Raw genomic sequence first — 19,061 nt, 5'->3', positions numbered from 1 at the left:
ATGGGAACAGTGCTTAAATGACATGGGAACAGCATGGGGAAGACCCTTGGAAGCATCTCTGACTCCCAGGTCACTGCTGTCAACAATGTTGTCTGAGGTATTACGCCACTTTTACGGACTCACAATAAAACATACAAAAACGAAACCAAAATGGATTTTCCTGGGAAAAATGTTAAGGAACGTCCTTTCCAGGGTAATGACTTGTATATAACGCAAAATAAATAACCAAAAACAAAAATGCTCCTCCGCACCTTGGGCTATGTTCACACGCAGAGTTTTTGCATTGCTTTCAACTGTGAAAAATGCATTCACCAGGACATGTCATTTTAACATTTTACTACCTTATCTGGCCATGTGGTTTGTGAGACATCATCAGACACATCCTGTTTCATTTATGAAAGAGGGACTCTGAAAGTCACAAACACTATTTTTACAGGGCCATATACTATTCTTAAAGGGCCAGCAGTCTGCTATGCTTTTTTGCTCCTATTATTAAAGAGTGGGTCTCCTATACTGTTATTGCGCATGCAGTGACTGCAAGGGCTGCCAAAAATTTGGACGCACCCCAATACCCCTTTGAAGAGACATAAAGGAGGGTTGCAGTAAAAAAAAATATTCCCATTATAAAGGAGTGGGTCTCCTATAGTTGTAATGCCCATGCAGTGACTGCAAGGGCTGCCAAAACTTGGGAAAAACCTTAATAAATTTAAAGACACATAGAACTGGGCCACAGTAACAACATGTTCCCGTTAGAAAAGAGCGGGTCTGCTATACAATTATAGGGTATGCAGTGAGTCCAATGGCTGCCAAAATTTAAGAAATACCCCAATAACAATTTAAAGACACATAGAGCTGGGCCACAGTAATGACATGTTTCCATTAGAAAGGAGTGGGTCTCCCATACTGTTTGCCTATAAAGTGTTGCAACAGCTGCCAAAAATTTGGAGGAACTCCAATGTCCCTTGCAAGAGATGTAGAGGTCGGAGGGCCTCCTGAAAATAATGTTCCCACTTTTAGGAAGTGGGTCTCCCATACTGTTTGCCTATGCAGTGAATGCAACGGCTGCCAAAAATTTGGAGGAACTCCAATGCCCTTTGCAAGAGACGTAGATATGGTGATATGGTAGATATTGTGGTGATATGGTGGTGGAGGATGAGGAGAAGGAGGAGGACAAGAGCAAATAGACAAAATCAGAAAGCTTATACCCATGTCTGGGTGTGAAGACAGAGGTGTATGCGAATAGAGTTAGACCTCCAAAAAAAAGACACCGCATTTGAGTTTATGATGCGCTGCTATCATTCGGTAGTGTTAAGAAGTCTGGCCTAATCCAGCCCTTGTTCATTTTTATAAAAGTCAGCCTGTCAGCATTTTCAGTTGACAGTTGGATGCGCCTATCAGTTATAATTCCACCAGCGGCACTAAAAACCCGCTCTGACAAAACGCAGGCCAGGACCTCCAAGGCGTAGAGAGCCAGTTCATGCCACGTGTCCAGCTTGGATACTCAATAATTATAAGGCACAGAGGAATCAAGGAGGATGTTGTTACGGTTGGCAAGGTACTCCCTCACCATCTTCTGAAACTTTTCCCTCCTTGTGAAAGTACCCCGCGCCTCAGGGCCTGTGCGATGGGAGGGTCTGAGAAAACTGTCCCAGAACTTTGACAGTGTTCCCCTGCCTCTGCTGGATTGCATTTCTGTCTCTCTCGTCTGTACTCCTTGGTTGTCCAAAAAACTGATCTCTGCCGCCAGCATTTTCAGATGGGATTTTTTTTAATAATTCCGCAACAAGGGCCTTCTCATACTGCCCCATTTTATTAGGCCTGTCCCGCATGGGAATAAGAGACAGAAAGTTCTCCTTGTAGCGTGGGTCTAGAAGTGTCACCAACCAGTAATAACTGTCACCCAAAATTTGTACAACGCAAGGGTCACAGGAAAGGCAGCGTAACAAACTCAACCATGTGTGCCAGACTGCAAAGAGGCAAAACTTCCATGTCCTCACCAAAAGGATGACTGACCACACTCTCCTCCTCATCCTCCCTGCCCTCAGGCCATCCACGCTGAACAGACGGTATGACAGTTGTACAGGTAGTACCGTCTATAGCGCAGGAAACTAGCCACTGTTCTTCCTCCTCCTCGTTGTCACCCAATCCACGTTGGGATGAGATGAGGCTGGGCTGTGTGGAATCATACTGTATGGTTCCTTGCTACATCTCATCGTGTTCCGCCTGCAGTGCATCCTCTTTAATTGTGAGCAGAGAGCGTTTCAGAAGACAGAAGCGGGATGGTGATTGCCGCTCACCATCTTGGTGGACTCAGAGTTTTGGAGTATGGTACAGATGTCTGACATCCATGTCCACTCCTGAGGTCTTGTGTGGAATCTGCCCTGAATACCGATGGCAGTGTTGATGTTGGTAGTCAACAACTGCCCTCTTCTGCTCACAAATCCTTCCCAACATCTGCAGTGTAGAGTTCCAACACGTGGGGACATCGCATACAAGTAGGTGAGCTGGAAGCTGCAAACACTGCTGAAGCATTACAAGGGCAGCAGAAGCTGTAGCTGACTTTCTAAAATGGGCACACATGCGGCGTACTTTGACAAACAGATGCGAAAGATCTGGGTAGGTTTTGAGAAATCGCTGAACCATGAGGTTGACCACATGGGCCAGGCATAGCACATGTGAGCTCGCCTCAGAGCCAACAGGTTCCGGCCATTGTCACACACGACCATGCCTGGCTGTAGGTTCAGCGGTGTCAGCCACAGATCTGCTTGCTCTTTCAGAGCTGTCCATAACTCTTCAGCGGTGTGCGGTTTGTCGCCTAAGCATATTAGCTTCAGCACAGCCTGTTGCCGCTTGGCCGAGGCAGTGCTTCCAGCTTCTGACTGATGTGGTCATTTCGGAGATGGAGGTTGAAGAGGAGGAGGTGCAGCAGCTGTAGACTGTGGGGGCAACCCTGTTTGACCCAGGGCCGGCAATCCTCGGCATCAGGAGAACGTGTTCCGTCCCAAGGTCCGACTGGGTCCCGGCTTCCTCTATATTAACCCAGTGTGCCTTCAGCAAGATGTACCGTCCCTGCCCACAAGCACTTGTCCACGTGTCCGTGGTTAGGTGGACTTTCCCAGTAATTGCGTTGTTGAGGGCACAGCTAATGTTGTGGGACACGTGCTCGTGTAATGTGGAGATGGCACACCGGGAGAAATAGTGGTGGATGGGGACAGAGTACCAAGGGATGGCCGCTGCCATCAGGTTGCGGAAAGCTTCAGTCTCCACGAGCCTACAAGGCAACATTTCGAGCGCAAGCAGTAGTGTGGCCTGTGGGGCGTTGACTGCGTATTTGCGCTTGCGTTCCAAGGACTGGGATATGGACAATTGAACGCTGCAGTGGGACGTTGACGTTGATGCTGCTTCTTGAGAAACTGGGACAAGGACGTGCCAGCTGATGGTGCTAGTTGAGAGTGTGCAACGACACATGCAGGGCGGGAGGCATCTTCGCATGCGCCATGGACAGGGGATTGGCGTACACACACAACAGTAGAAGAACCAGTGGTGTCACCCACAGACACTGTTTCTGGACCCTGGGGTTCGGCCCACTTAGTAGGGTGCTTTGCCATCACGTGCCTGATCATGCTGGTGGTGGTCAGGCTGCTAGTTTTGCTACCCCAGCTGATGCTGGCCTGGCAGGTGGTGCAAATTACCTTTTTGGGGCTATCTGCAGAGTCGTTAAAAAACAACCAGACTAGGGAAGAACTAACAGTTGTACTGGAAACTTCCGTCGTGCTGATGTTACGGGGAATGCTTTCCCGCCTTGTGTCTGTGGCCACCACATTACTTCTTCCTGCCTGTTGTGATGCTATGCCTCTCTCCCCCTGTGTGCTGCTGTCCTCGCTCTGCATGTGCCCCTTCCAGGTTGGGTCAGTTTCTGTATCATCCACTACCTCGTATTCCACTTCCGCTCCCTGGTCCTCCTCCTGACTTTCTGGCAATTGTGTCTCATCATCATCATCCACCTCTTGCGACAGTAATTGCACTTTCCCACCGTTGCCTTCATGAGACTGTGGCTGCTCAAATATTTGGGCATCGGTACACGCGTTCTCCTCTTGACTCACTTGAAGTTGGCCAGGCAAGAGGCCCGAATCTACAAATGGAAAAGTGAACAGCTCTTCTGAGTGTCCAAGTGTGGGATCAGTTGTCTCCGGGCAGTTGGCATGGTGGGAGGAAGGAGGATCAGGTTGAGGAATATGCGTTCCAGACTCACGGCTACTGAAACTTGACCACGTGGAAGACAGGGTGGTAGTGGTGTTGCCAAAGTGACTGGAAGCATTATCTGCTATCCAATCAACAACCTTTTGACATTGCTCTGGGTTCAATAGTGGTGTGCTGCGGTCCCCTAGCAATTGGGACAGGAAGGTCGGGTGACAAGATGTGGGTGTGTGTTGTGGCACAATTTCAGCTTGCCCACGGCCTTGATCTTTGCATGCACCATCACGTCCACTTCCCCGTCCCTTGCCCATTTTAAATGGAGGACAATGTTTTCCACGTTCACTAGAAATGGCTGATTTTAGAACGCAGTTATGTGACACGTCTGACAGAGAGCCACAGTTTTAAATAGCAGGCCTGTAATTCACTAATACTATTCTTCACAGAGACCTAGTGTGAATAGCTTGACCGACACACTGCAACAAAATGAAAATTTAAGCCAATATTTTCCACGTTTAATTCAAATTTCTGGATTTTTTTCGCTGGAATATGGAAAAGATCTGGCTGTATTCTGCAGTGCTTATAAGCAAATGGAGCAGAAAAAAAATGTGTACTCTGGCTTGCTTTTTAAGCAAATAATTAAGATTTAGAAAAAATAGGCCCTGGCCCCGGATATATGGGGCTCTGTCTACAGATATCTGTAAGAACAGAGGCAGCAGCAGCAGGAACGTGCTATGGACCCTCTTGCAGTATATGCACTGCAGTCTGCCACATACACTGCCTGCCTCCTGCTATCACCTCCACCACTGAAAATATGCACCTGGATTAGTCCTCAGAAGGACTGTTAGTTCTGGATATATAGACAGATGTTGTGGAATACCTATACTAACTCTAAACAAGAAAATCTCTCCGACTCAGCATCAGCTCTCCCTAATTCCGGGGTAGACTGTGGAGAGCATAGCGGCACCAGGTCTTGTGTAGACCTGATGACGCTGTGCAGCCAGCCAATCACTGTAATACCCACAACCAACATGGTTAAGGCATAACAGTGCGTGACAAGCAATCCCTGCATGTTCATTTGCTCTCTAAAGAGCGCCAAACATGCAGGGTGGGAACCCGAGTTCCTGCCCAAGCAACCCGGAAATACTCGCCGAGCTTGTTGAGGCGAGTACCGAGCACGTTCGCTCATCACTATTCCTGACCTTTCACCAAGTTGCAATAATAGCAAAAATATTAGCACTAGCACATATAGTTATATTCTGTTCTATTGGCATTGTACATTAGAAAATTATAATTTTTCTCATCCATTTTAAATTAAAAATAGTATTACTAATTTTAAAAAAGGTTTCTTTCTAATGAATCTAGAATGGTTATATGTACAGTACAGACCAAAAGTTTGGACACACCTTCTCATTTAAAGATTTTTCTGTATTTTCATGACTTTGAAAATTGTACGTTCACACTGAAGGCATCAAAACTATGAATTAACACATGTGGAATTATATTCTTAACAAAAAAGTGTGAAACAACTGAAAATATGTCTTATATTCTAGGTTCTTCAAAGTAGCCACCTTTTGCTTTGATGACTGCTTTGCACACTCTTGGCAATCTCTTGATGAGCTTGAACAGGTAGTCACCAGAAATGGTCTTCCAACAATCTTGAAAGAGTTCACAGAGATGCTTAGCACTTGTTGGCCCTTTTGCCTTCACTCTGCGGTCCAGCTCACCCCAAACCATCTTGATTGGGTTCAGGTCTGGTGACTGTGGAGGCCAGGTCATCTGGCGTAGCACCCCATCACTCTCCTTCTTGGTCAAATAGCCCTTACACAGCCTGGAGTTTGGGGTCAATGTCCTGTTGAAAATTAAATGATGGTCCAACTAAACGCAAACTGGATGGAATAGCATGCCGCTGCAAGATGCTGTGGTAGCCATGCTGGTTCAGTATGTCTTCAATTTTGAATAAATCCCCAACAGTGTCACCAACAAAGCACCCCCACACCATCACACCTCCTCCTCCATGATTCATGGTGGGAACCAGGCATGTAGAGTCCATTCGTTCACCTTTTCTGCATCGCACAAAGTCACGGTGGTTGGAACTCAAATTTGGACTCATCAGACCAAAGCACAGATTTCCACTGGTCTAATGTCCATTCCTTGTGTTCTTTAGCCCAAACAAGTCTCTTCTGCTTGTTGCCTGTCCTTAGCAGTGGTTTCCTAGCAGTTATTTTACCATGAAGGCCTGCTGCACAAAGTCTCCTCTTAACAGTTGTTGTAGAGATGTGTCTGCTGCTAGAACTCTGTGTGGCATTGACCTGGTCTCTAATCTGAGCTGCTGTTAACCTGCGATTTCTGAGGCTGGTGACTCGGATAAACTTATCCTCAGAAGCAGAGGTGACTCTTGGTCTTCCTTTCCTGGGGCGGTCCTCATGTGAGCCAGTTTCTTTGTAGTGCTTGATGGTTTTTGCAACTGCACTTGGGGATACATTCAAAGTTTTCCCAATTTTTCGGACTAGATGACCTTCATTTCTTAAAGTAATGATGGCCACTCGTTTTTCTTTACTTAGAATTTGTATTATGGCAAGAAAAAATCAGCTAACAGTCTATTCAGTAGGACTATCAGCTGTGTATCCACCTGACTTCTGCACAACACAACTGATGGTCCCAACCCCATTTATAAGGCAAGAAATCCCACTTATTAAACCTGACAGGGCACAACTGTGAAGTGAAAACCATTTCCGGTGACTACCTCTTGAAGCTCATCAAGAGAATGCCAAGAGTGTGCAAAGCAGTCATCAAAGCAAAAGGTGGCTACTTTGAAGAACATGGAATATAAGACATATTTTCAGTTGTTTCACACTTTTTTGTTAAGTACATAATTCCACGTGTTAATTCATAGTTTTGATGCCTTCAGTGTGAATGTACAAATTTTCATAGTCATGAAAATACAGAAAAATCTTTAAATGAGGTGTGTCCAAACTTTTGGTCTGTACTGTATGTAAATTTTAGTTTTGAGAGGTTATATAGTAAAAAGTTTGGGTAATTTTTTTTATATATACTATATATAGTAAAATCTTATTTATAAAATATTTTATTCTATAATAAAAGGTTTGACATTGATGTTGTAATTCTTATTTTCATATAAACACATGTTCTCAATACAGCCAAAAAGTTGTTCTTAGGCAGTGTTCATATTGTGTTTCTGCTCTTCTTTAAATGTAAACAGCAGGAATTTCTCATGACTCTGACCCTGTTTTTTTTTTCATCCTCTTCGTCCAAGAGACATAACTATTTTCTTTTTATTGCCAAACATAAAATAACTTATTTTCTGGAGGCCTAATTACAGACTTGAATGGCACTATTTATTTTAACATACAATGCACTGGAAAATGGGAGAAAAATTCCAAGTGCGGTGAAATGAAAAATAAAACAAAAACATAATTGGTTTTATGGCTTTCATTTTGTGGTAAAAAACACAATTACATAAGAAAACAAACTTGTAAAGTTTTTTTTTTAATGTTAATAGACAAAACATTTTCAGAATTGTGAAGAAAAAAATTGTTTTTTTTTGCAGCCATTTCCTGAGACCTGTAACATTTTCATTTTTCTGTCAATAGAGCTTACTTTTAGCATGGCAAGGTGCCATTTTTATTGGCACCATTTTAGAGTACATAGGACACTTTACTCACTTACCGTATTTTTCCGACTATAAGACACACTTTTTTCCTCCAAAATTTTGGAGGAAAGTGAGTGGTGCGTCTTATAGTCCGGATGTACCGTATGGTTGTGGCTGTGGGGGAGCAGCAGCAGTGGAGGAGCGGGTCACAGAAGGCAAGAGAATATTCACTGCTCCCCACGCTCACAGTCCCGCCCACCTCTATGCACTGAAGCCACCGCCTAGAGGTGGGTGGTATTATGAGCATGGAGAGCAGTGAATATTAATTTTCCTTAATAGTGGGCACAGTGTTATCTGCAGCCGCTGGCTCCTGCAGCTGCTCGGCAATCGTGCGTGCTCGTTATTAAAGAGAATGAATATTCACTGCTCTCCACTCCCATGGGTGAAGTGAATATTCATTTTCTTTAACATTTTCCTGGCTCCATCTTCTTTCCTTTTTTGAAGATAGGGATATTTGCCCTTCTCCAATCTTTTGGGACTTCTCCTGTTCTCAATGAATTTTCAAGGATTCTGGCTAGAGGTTCAGCAATTTCCTCTGCTATCTCTTTCAGTACCCTAAGGTGTAATTCATCTGGACCAGGAAATTAAAATACATTTAAATTTGCTAAGTGTTCCCCCACCATCTCTCTGTTTATAGTTGGATTCTTTTATTCCTTCAATAGGACAGAAGATCAGGTGATGTTACATTTGCTTTCGTAGTTATTGCTGAGCAGCCGCAAGAGCCGTCGGCTGCGAGTAACAGTGTGCCGGCTATTAGAGAATGAATATTCACTGCTCCCCACACCTATAGGAGTGGGGAGCAGTGAATGTTCCGCCAGGTGATCTCGGCATGCTGGAGCGCATGGCAGGGACGTCATGCACTGCTTACACGCTGAGATCAGCTGCTGACAGCAGAACAGGACGCAGAGGGAAGGAAGGTGAGTAGAATAGTTTATTATTTTTATGTGTACAGCGTGATGGAAGCCATGCATACCAGGATGGGATGAGGGGGCCATGCATACCAAGATGGGGATGGAGGCCATGTATACCAGGATGGGGATAAGGGTGCCATGCATACCAGGATGGGATGAACCATGTATACCTGGATGGGATGAAGGCCATGTATACCAGTATGGGGATGAGGAGGCCATGCATACCAGGATGGGAATGGGGCCATCTATTCCGGGATGGGGATGAGGGGGCTATGTATACCAGGATGAGGGGGAAGGTATACCAAGAAGAGGAGCCTGAGTCCACTGATACCCCCATATGTGGGAGAAAACTATTGTTTGGGGGCATGACAGGGCTCGGAAGGGAAGGAGTTACATTTTGGAATGCAGACTTTGATGGAATGGTCTGCGGGCATCATATCGCGCTTGGAGAGCCCCTGGTGTGCCTGAACAGTAGAAACCCCACTAGTGACCCTATATTGGAATTAATATAGTGTTTTCCTGGTATGTGAATTTTATAATGTGTTGGCATAAGTAAATTGTGTAAAGTGCATCAGGTTGGCATACGTGAGTTGTGTAGTGCACATTAGGTTGGCATACGTGAGTTGTGTAGTGCACATCAGGTTGGTATATGTGAGTTGTGTAGTGTAAGTCAGGTTGGCATACACGAGTGGTGTAGAGTACATCAGGTTGGCATACGTGAGTTGTGTAGAGTGCATCAGGTTGGCATACGTGAGTTGTGCAAGTCAGAAATGAATTTAGTAATCCATGAATGTGTGGTACAGTTGGAAGCATCCTTTTATACACAGGCCAGGTTTGTCGGGGCAGGTGTCGCATTGTCAAATGGTGTCCTTGCGTATCCCCCTTCTGTAGCACACTCGACACCTCTTTTGCGACATTCCTTTCTTTGAGGTTTGAGGGACCTCACCAGGGAAATTTTGGCCAGGTACGATACGAGGACCTTCAGTTTCGGAAGTAGTTGGGCCAGCTCCTTCCTGACGGCCAAAAATTAGGGTCTTAAATCACTACCTCCTGGAACTGAAGGTACGACGTACCAGTCTGGCATGCGCATCGTTATATCATGAAAGCGCTGTACATTGCCATCTATATGATGTGCACAGCCATCTTCCTGTACCACACCTTAGCTTATCTCATGGCACTGTACGGCTGGAGGACTTGATTAGAGAGATAAACTCCCCCTATGATCTTGTTGTATTCCAGTAGTGTGATTTGTGGACCTGTGTAGAGGTGCCTCCTACAGTGGTGGGGGGTGCTGCCATCACCATATATGGTGGTCAAGAAAAGGACATCCTTCTTGTCCTTGACCACCAGCATGTTGTTGCTACATGGTGGTCTGCTCTCACTCTTTCTGATTTTTGCGGACTTCAAAAGTAGGATACTGCTATAAAAGTTATCTACGTAAAGGTGATAAACTTGATCCAGCAGTGGGTGTACCAAATCCCACACAATTTTCCCACTCACTTTCAGGACAGGGGTGCATTCAGGGGGTTGAATCTGGGAGTTCTTCCCTACATAAACTCTAAACCTGCGGGTGTACCCTGAGGTATTCTCACACAACTTGTGTAGACTTTAATTCCGTACCTGGCCCTCTTACTGGCACTTATTGTTGGAATTTGAGCCTACCCTTTAAATGTATTAGGGACTCATCCACGCAGATGTCCCTTTGGGGAACGTACACCTCAGCAAACTTGTTGCTGAAGTGCTCAATGACTGGTCGAACTGTGAAAAAACTGTTAAAGTTGGGGTCATCTCAGAGAGAACACCATGCATTATTGTTGTAGTGCAAAAATTTGTGGATGGCCTCAAAACGGTTACTGGACAGAGCCATGCAGAACAGTGGAGTGTTGTGTAAAATATCCAACACTCCAATATTGCCGAAGTTCTGGCTTCTTCACTGACCCCATGTGAAGGACAAGGCCCCAAAACGTCAATTCTTCTGCGTCCAGTTAGAAAATGAAGTAGTGGTGTTTTGGGCCAAAAATTTGCCACTATGAGGTTTAAAAAATCCTTAGAGAAAAAGTGAGGCCGGTGGTGTCAAATTGGATTCCTGATTGCGCCACAAAGTCAGGAATCTGTGGTTTACAATCTTCAGGGGGTTTGGTCCATATGGGGTAACGGTGGGAGCTGGTTCATTTTCTGTCCTGGGGCATCTGCATGGCTATTCTGTATCACTTGCGGAAGAGTAGGATGAAAAATAGCACTGGAGTACTTTGATGGAGCATTGTCCTGCATAAAAATCATGGTTTCCTGTGTCACTGCTTGAAGAAAGTGTTTTATAAAAACTGGCAGTGTTTGGGAGTAAATTTTGAGTGCATCTTCAACCTGAAAAGGTCCAACTAGCTTATCTTTAATAATACCAGCACATAGCAGTTCCCCACCCTGTTACTGAACCAACCACAGGTCTATCCATCTGGTCCACCAAGAGTCACTCATCTTATCAGTCCTTAAAACCTTTGAAAAATCTGTGGATATTTCTTGGCCCAGTCTTGACATCTCACAGTCTGAGTTTTGTTCAGTAATGATCAGGTTCAGCCTTTCTTACCTTGTCTCTGAGCACTGAACACCTTGTACTTCTGGGCACTTCAGGGAGGTTGCAGTTCTGAAATATGACACCACTGGAGGATAATGGGTTTCTGGTTGCTTCACGTTTGATTCTTCTCAATTCTTTGGCAGTTAATGAGTAGTGTTGAGCCACCCCCGTAGTGTTCGGGTTCGGTTCGGTTCGTCGAACACCGGGATGTTCGAGGAACTGTTCGTCGAACACCTTAGAACACCGTCGAACACCGTTAAAACCAATGGCAGGCAAACAAAAACACATAGGAACACATAGAAAACACCTTCAAAGGTGTCCAAAAGCTGACAAACTGCTCAGAAGACGCTTTCTTTAAAAAAGCCGGCCGGCAATTCAGCAGCGGCATACACCGGTACCCGACAATTTAGACATGAAGGAATAGAGCATCACACATAGATTAGATAGATAGAAACATGTCAGTCACATATATATGAAGTACAGTGACAGTGTTGCTTACTATACTTGTCATTTAGTGTAAAGGATTTATTAAAAAATATAATAGTGTTTTCGTGCACCGTCTCTTTAAAAAAGCCGGCCGGCAATTCAGCAGCGGTACCCGACAATTTATAACAGACAGAATAGAGCTTCACACATAGATTAGATAGATAGAAACATGTCAGTCAAATATATATGAAGTACAGTGACAGTGTTGCTTACTGTACTTGTCATTTACTGCAAAGGATTTATTAAAAAAAATAATAGTGTTTTCATGCACCGTCTCTTTAAAAAAGCCGGCCGGCAATTCAGCATCTGTACCCGACAATTTAGAATAGAAGGAATAGAGAATCACACATAGATTAGATAGATAGAAACATGTCAGTCACATATATATGAAGTACAGTGACAGTGTTGCTTACTGTACTTGTCATTTAGTATTAAAATAAAGGATTTATTATTAAAAAAAATTGGCGTGGGATTCCCCGTAATTTTAGTCTCTAGCGGAGGTTAAGCAGACGGCTGGGGCAGATGTTTGAAGCCTGGGAAGGGGGTAATACCCACGGAGCTTCCCAGGCTACTAATATCAGCCCCCAGCTGAATACCTAGCCTTTACTAGCTATTAAAATGGAGGACCCCCCCCAAAAAATGACGTGGGGTCCCCCCTAATTTAATAGCTAGCAAAGGCTAGGCAGACAGCTGGGGGCTGATATTAATAGCCCAGGAAGGGAGCCATGAATATTGGCCCCCTCCCAGGCTAGAAACACCAGCCGTCAGCCGCCCCAGAAATGGCGCATCCATAGGATGCGCCAATTCTGGCACTTAGCCTCGCTCTTCCACGCTGCCCTGGTGCGGTGGCAGGGGGTAATAGTATTGGGGTTGATGTCAGCTTATAATGCCAGCTGACATCAAGCCCAGGTTAGTAATGGAGAGGCGTCTATAAGACACCCCCATTACTAACCCCATAGTCAAAGTTAAAAAAAAAACACAAACACCCAGAATAAAGTCCTTTAATTGAAATAAAGACACAATTCTTTATTGTTCTAAATTAAACCATACTTACCATCAAGCCCATTCCAGCTGAAGCCAACGATCTCCTGCAATAAAAGAAAAATAATAAAGCAACCTCATCCTTACCTTTCCATGGTTCCCAGGACAGCTCCAGCTCTGCTACATCGAGATGACAGGCTGGACCGCAGCAGAACGCTGCCATCCAGCCTGTCATCCCGCGGACACTGAGAAGCGCAGGCATGCTTGCGCTCCTCAGTGTCTGACTGTGACGGCATCCAGATGAGCCGACAATGAACTCGGCTCACCTCATGTACGTCACTGACAGCGTGGGAAAATTCTCCTGCACTCAGCGCTTCAGCGTGAGAATTTTCCCACGCTGTCAGTGACGTGCATGAGGTGAGCCGAGTTCATTGGACATGACCTCGGCTCATCTGGATGCCGTCACAGCCAGACACTGAGTAGCGCAAGCAAGCCTGCGCTTCTCAGTGTCTGCGGGATGACAGGCTGGATGGCAGCGTTCTGCTGCGGTCCAGCCTGTCATCTCGATGTAGCAGAGCTGAAGCTGTCGTGGGAGCCATGGAAAGGTAAGGATGATGTTGCTTTATTATTTTTCTTTTATTGCAGGAGATCGTTGGCTTCAGCTGGAATGGGCGTGATGGTAAGTATGGTTTAATTTAGAACAATAAAGAATTGTGTGTTTATTTCAATTAAAGGACTTTTTTCTGGGTGTTGTGTTTTTTTAAAATACTTTACTAGAAATTCATGGTGGTCATGTCTAATATTGGCGTGACCCCATGAATTTCGGGCTTAGGGCCAGCTGATAATGCCAAGCTGGCCTTAACCCCTTTATTACCCAGTGAGCCACCGCACCAGGGCCCTGGATGAGTTGGGTACAGCGCCAGAAGATGGCGCTTCTATGAACGCGCCATTTTCCGGGGCGGCTGCGGACTGCAATTTGCAGCGGGTGGGGCCCAGAAAGCTTGGGCCTCCCTGCGCTGCAGATTCCAGCCCCCAGCTGCCTAGTTGTACCTGGCTGGACACAAAAATAGGGCGTAGCTCCACGCATTTTTTTTTTAGATTCATGAAATTCATGGAATAATTAAGAAAAAAAGGGCTTCCCTATATTGTTGTGTCCGGCTAGGTACAAATAGGCAGCTGGTGGTTGGGAGCAGCCCGTTCCTGCCTGCTGTACCTGACTGGACACAAATATAGGGCGAAGCCCCACATCAATTTTTTTTTCATTATTTCATGAATTTCCTGAAATAATTTAAAAAAAATTGACGTGGGGCTTCGCCCTATATTTGTGTCCAGTCAGGTACAGCAGGCAGGAACGGGCTGCCCCCAACCACCAGCTGCCTATTTCTACCTGGCCAGACACAACAATATAGGGAAGCCCTTTTTTAAAAAAATTATTTCATGAAATAATTAAAAAAAAATTGACGTGGGGCTTCGCACTATATTTGTGTCCAGCCAGGTACAGCAGGCAGGGACGGGCTGCCCCCAACCACCAGCTGCCTATTTGTACCTGGTTGGACACAACAATATAGGGAAGCCCTTTTTTTCTTAATTATTCCATGAATTTCATGAAATAATTAAAAAAAAAAATGCGTGGGGCTTCGCCCTATTTTTGTGCCCAGCCAGGTACAACTAGGCAGCTGGGAGCTGGAATCCGCAGCGCAGGGAGGCCCAAGCTTTCTGGGCCCCACCCGCTGCAAATTGCAGTCCGCAGCCGCCCCAGAAAATGGCGCGTTCATAGAAGCGCCATCTTCTGGCGCTGTACCCAACTCATCCAGGGCCCTAGTGCGGTGGCTCACTGGGTAATAAAGGGGTTAAGGCCAGCTTGGCATTATCAGCTGGCCCTTATCCCGAAATTGATGGGGTCACGCCAATATTAGACATGACCACCATGAATTTCTAGTAAAGTATTTAAAAAAACACAAACACCCAGAATAAAGTCCTTTAATTGAAATAAACACACAATTCTTTATTGTTCTAAATTAAACCATACTTACCATCACGCCCATTCCAGCTGAAGCCAATGTCTTCTGCAATAAAAGTAAAATAATAAACCAACATCATCCTTACCTTTCCATGGTTCCCAGGACAGCTTCAGCTCTGCTACATCGAGATGACAGGCTGGACCGCAGCAGAAAGCTGCCATCCAGCCTGTCATCCCGCGGACACTGAGAAGCGCAGGCTTGCTTGCGCTCTGCAGTGTCTGGCTGTGACAGCATAAAGATGAGACAAGTTCATGTCCAATGAACTCGGCTCACCTCATGCACGTCACTGACAGCGTGGGAGAATTCTCCTGCACTCAGCACTTCAGCGTGAGAATTCTCCCACGCTGTCAGTGACGTACATGAGGTCAGCTGAGTTCATTGGACATGAATGAGCTCACCTCATGCACGTCACTGACAGCGTGGGAAAATTCTCACGCTGAAGCGCTGAGTGCAGGAGAATTTTCCCACGCTGTCAGTGACGTGCATGAGGTGAGCTCATTCATGTCCAATGATCTCAGCTCACCTCATGCACGTCACTGACAGCGTGGGAAAATTCTCCTGCACTCAGCGCTACAGCGTGAGAATTCTCCCACGCTGTCAGTGACGTGCATGAGGTGAGCTCATTCATGTCCAATGAACTCAGCTGACCTCATGTACGTCACTGACAGCGTGGGAGAATTCTCACGCTGAAGTGCTGAGTGCAGGAGAATTCTCCAAAGCTGTCAGTGACGTGCATGAGGTGCGCCGAGTTCATTGGACATGACCTCGGCTCATCTGGATGCCGTCACAGCCAGACACTGCAGAGCGCAAGAATGCCTGCGCTTCTCAGTGTCTGCGGGATGACAGGCTGGATGGCAGCGTTCTGCTGCGGTCCAGCCTGTTATCTCGATGTAGCAGAGCTGAAGCTGTCGTGGGAACCATGGAAAGGTAAGGATGAGGTTGCTTTATTATTTTTCTTTTATTGCAGGAGATCGTTGGCTTCAGCTGGAATGGGCGTGATGGTAAGTATGGTTTAATTTAGAACAATAAAGGAATGTGTCTTTATTTCAATTAAAGGACTTTATTCTGGGTGTTTGTGTTTTCTTTTAACTTTGACTATGGGGTTAGTAATGGGGGTGTCTTATAGACGCCTCTCCATTACTAACCTGGGCTTGATGTCAGCTGGCATTATAAGCTGACATCAACCCCAACCCTATTACCCCACTGCCACCGCTACAGGGCAGTGGGAAGAGCGAGGCTAAGTGTCAGAATTGGCTCATTCTAAGGATGCGCCATTTCTGGGGCGGCTGACGGCTGGTGTTTCTAGCCTGGGAGGGGGCCAATATTCATGGCACCCTTCCTGGGCTATTAATATCAGCCCCCAGCTGTCTGCCTAGCCTTTGCTAGCTATTAAAATAGGGGGGACCCCACGTCATTTTTTTGGGGGGTCCCCCATTTTAATAGCTAGTAAAGGCTAGGTATTCCGCTGGGGGCTGATATTAGTAGCCTGGGAAGCTCCGTGGGTATTACCCCCTTCCCAGGCTTCAAACATCTGCCCCAGCAGTCTGCTTAACCTCCGCTAGAGACTAAAATTAAGGGGAACCCCACGCCAATTTTTTTTTAAATAAATCCTTTATTTTAACACTAAATGACAAGTACAGTAATCAACACTGTCACTGTACTTCATATATATGTGACTGACATGTTTCTATCTATCTAATCTGTGTGTGATTCTCTATTCCTTCTATTCTAAATTGTCGGGTACAGATGCTGAATTGCCGGCCGGCTTTTTTAAAGAGACGGTGCATGAAAACACTATTATTTTTTTTTAATAAATCCTTTACACTAAATGACAAGTACAGTAAGCAACACTATCACTGTACTTCTTATATATGTGACTGATATGTTTCTATCTATCTAATCTATGTGTGATTCTCGATTTCTTCTATTCTAAATTGTTGGGTACAGATGCTGAATTGCCGGCCGGCTTTTTTAAAGAGACGGTGCATGAAAACACTATTATTTTTTTTAATAAATCCTTTACACTAAATGACAAGTACAGTAATCAACACTGTCACTGTACTTCATATATATGTGACTGACATGTTTCTATCTATCTAATCTATGTGTGAAGCTCTATTCTGTCTGTTATAAATTGTCGGGTACCGCTGCTGAATTGCCGGCCGGCTTTTTTAAAGAGACGGTGCATGAAAACACTATTATTTTTTTTGATAAATCCTTTACACTAAATGACAAGTACAGTAAGCAACACTGTCACTGTACTTCATATATATGTGACTGACATGTTTCTATCTATCTAATCTATGTGTGAAGCTCTATTCTTTCTGTTCTAAATTGTCGGGTACCGGTGTATGCCGCTGATGAATTGCCGGCTTTTCATGTTTCACTGTGAGCACTGTTCCCATCGATTTGGGCAATCACTGTAATGCCACAACCACCATGGCTGTGGCATTACAGTGAGTGGCAGACAATCCCTGCATGATTGGTGCTCTAAATAGCGCCAGACATGCAGGACACGCTTTTGGTGCACGAACAGTTATCGAACATAACCTCGAACAGCCGAATTTTTTGCAAATCGTTCGGGTTCGTCGAACAACTCGAACACCGCCCAAAACAGCTCGAATTTGAGATTGGCGAACAGTTCTAGTCGAACACCGCTCATCTCTATTAATGAGTGTCTTTTTTTTTCTCAACATGCTATTTGCAATAAAACTTGATGGTTCTGTGATCACACCCCAATATCTTAGCAATTTCAAGAGTGCTGCATCCCTCTGTAAGATCTTAATAATTTTTGACTTTTCAGTCAGTTAAATCTCTTTTTTGGCTAATTTTGACAGAGGAAAACAAGCTACCTAATAATTCTGCACACCTTGATAAAAGGTGTTGATATCCTTAGGCCAGAACCTCCCTCGTTACACAAATACACATCACCTGATCTGCTTCTTCCAATAAGAATTCAAATTTATACAGGTTGGAGGTGTAAAATCTGCACAAAAATGATGATATGGTCGAAATATTCACTTCTCTAATAATTGTGCACACAGTGTATTGTAGAGAGTGGAGAAGGATTATGCCTTCCATTGAGAATCTTTATGTTGCTTTAATTCCTGAAGACAAAAACTATATCACGAAATGGTTTTGTAAAACTTAACAATGGTTCTTGTGGATTTGTTAGTTTGAGGTCCCCTTCATTTGCTTGCAAGTTTATAACAGTTAGTGCATAAGACATGAAAAAGGAACACATTTGCACCTAATCCACTTAAAACAGTAAGGGCTGTCAGGATTGAAGCCATGACAGTAAAAATGTATTTAATCTGCAATTTAGGAGAAGAAACAAAAATAATCCCTGTTACATCATGCACCAGAACACAAACCTTCATCTTTCAAGAAGCGCTTTTCCATTTTTGTTTTACCTTGGCTCTTCAGAGAAAGGGTTATCTTAATGATCAAATAAACCAGACAACCATTGTTTGAATTTAGAAGCCAAATGTACAAGCTAAAGTGGTTTAAAAATATAATAAACAAAAAAAATAACATAGGACTCGTAACTATGTCAGCAGATTTATTTCAATAAAAAATACTGTTTATTTTTTATGTCCAATGTTACGTTCTTCACATTTAGTACATGGTTGTTGCAGCAGAGATGTCTACCATTTTGGATGCTTCCCAATCAGGATTCCAGAACTTTCTACAGAAAATTGGATTTCAGCAATTTGTTAGGCAACATATTATTTATACTACCCTAGGGCTACTTGGCAACCCTGGTCGCCTGACACAAATTCCATGAAGTCTTAGTTCAACATTGCAGCTAATGATTTACAATGGGTTCAGATTTTGACCTACAACTGTTACTAAAAAATTAAGGTAAGTCATAATGACACTTGTTTGAGGTTTTGTAGTTTATATCTTATGTAGTTTTTGGTTGCCTGACTTATCTGAAACCTGTTGTCGGCATATAGCCCCTTATCTTAAACACATTAATTTTTGCCCATAATGTGTGTCAATACTTCTATATACCACCCATTAGGCCATGCAGGTTTAACTGGTCACTACTCTGCACAACCCCTTCCATGCACATCATGAAAAGTGTGCAAGTCTTCTCAACATGGAAGTAAGCCACCGCCAGACACATCCAATAGCAGCTCTTCTTGCTAAAAAAAACAACAAAAGAATCGGCATGCTGAAATCCAAAACTTCTTTTCACTGACATCTGCCATGGGGAAAGA

Source organism: Phyllobates terribilis, unplaced genomic scaffold, assembly GCF_046119375.1.
Source record: "Phyllobates terribilis strain yellow unplaced genomic scaffold, ASM4611937v1 Scaffold_9__5_contigs__length_417890890, whole genome shotgun sequence".
NCBI lineage: Eukaryota > Metazoa > Chordata > Amphibia > Anura > Dendrobatidae > Phyllobates > Phyllobates terribilis.
Note: the sequence above shows the minus strand (reverse complement) of the source record.